The sequence below is a fragment of the Phoca vitulina genome, unplaced genomic scaffold, assembly GCF_004348235.1.
Source record: "Phoca vitulina isolate PV1807 unplaced genomic scaffold, GSC_HSeal_1.0 scaffold2, whole genome shotgun sequence".
Lineage (NCBI taxonomy): Eukaryota > Metazoa > Chordata > Mammalia > Carnivora > Phocidae > Phoca > Phoca vitulina.
Genome location: NW_022589705.1, coordinates 6,221,834 through 6,223,349, shown reverse-complemented (window position 1 = coordinate 6,223,349; position 1,516 = coordinate 6,221,834). Strand labels below are relative to the sequence as shown.

General features: G+C 46.7%; 1 pseudogene; it reads left to right on the top strand.

The window, feature by feature from the left end:
- The first annotated feature begins 566 nt into the window (after window positions 1-566).
- LOC116642466 lies at window positions 567-1,052 on the top strand (annotated as a pseudogene).
- Window positions 1,053-1,516: the final 464 nt, after the last annotated feature.

Sequence of the window (1,516 nt, the reverse complement as noted above, 5' to 3'; positions counted from 1 at the left end):
CAGGATTTAACCAGAGAAGCAGAACCAGGGATTCTAAGGGAATTATTGCAAGGAATTAGCTGCCACAGTTGTGGAGGGTGGCTGAGTAAGTCCAAAGACCATAGGCAGATAGAAAGTTAGGGAGAAAAGATCACAAGTAGGTTGGAACCCATGGGCGCGAGCTGTTTGGAGTCGTCTTCTTCATTCCCTTGACTCCCTGCATCGTTACTCTCTCTTCACTACCATCATTCCTGTCATCTTACAAACATAGTCTGCTTCATGTTAAAAGCAACCTTAAATCTGGACCTTAAATCCCAGTCTAGATACCATCCCACTTCTCTGCTCCTCCATGCAGCTAAACTTCTAGCCAAATGAACAGAGAATGTTTCTATCTGTTGTGTTTTGCTACCTCTCCTCCAATTCACTTTTTTTTTTAAGTCAACAACTTTTATTGTAATTAATATATTTTATAGAAACAGGAATGTATCAAAGGTCAGGGTAATATGAAAAAAAAAGTTTTAAAACTTCAAGTTTGAGCAGACGCTGTGGCCCTCCAGTTGCCCCCCAGCCGCCCCTGAAACTCAGCCATGATCAACCCCACTGTGTTCTTTGGCATCTAGGAAGACTGTGAGCGCTTGGGCTGGGTCTCCTTTGAGCTGTTTGCAGGCAAAGTTCCAAAGACAGCAGAGAACTTTCGTGCTCTGAGCACTGGGGAGAAAGGATTTATTATAAAGTTTCCTGCTATCACAAGATTAGTGCAGGATTTATGTGTCAGGGAGGTGACTTCACAGCCAAAATGGCACTGGCAGCAAGTCCGTCTATGGGGAGAAGTTCCCTGATGAGAATTTCATCCTAATGCACACGGGTTCTGGCATCTTGTCCACGGCAAATGGTGGACCCAACACAAATGGTTCCCAGCTTCTCATCTGCACTACCAAGGCTGAGTGCTTGGATGGCAAACGTGTGGCCTTTGGCAAGGTGAAAGAGGGCATGTGGAAGCCATGGAGCGCTTTGGGTCCAAGAATGGCAAGACTAGCTGGAAGATCACTGTTGCTGACTGTGGACAACTCTAATACATTTGACTTGTGCTTTATCATAACTACACAGACCATTCCTTCTGTAGCTCAGGAGAGTACCCCTTCACCCCCATCTGCTCAAAATATCCCATAATCTTTGTGCTCTCGCTGCAGTTCTATGGGTTCCCTATTTTCCTTACTCCCCTCCAAGTCCAGCTGGATTGCAGAGTTCAGTTTATGATTATGATATAAAAACTAAACAACCACAACAAAATAAAGCTGCGGGTTTGTATGTGTTGCTCTATTTACATCCGGAACAGGCGCAGCAGCTGCACTTGTCCGATGCCTCCTTGCAGATGCAGCCCTGCACCCACGTGGCATCACCCACTGGGCAGCAGGAGTAGCAGCTCTTCTTCAGGAGGTGCATTTGCACTCTTTGCCTTTGCAGGAGCCGGCGCAGGCGCAGGAGCAGTTAAGGGTCCATTTTGAGCAGAGGTGAGGTTGGAGGTGCCAAGCAGGTG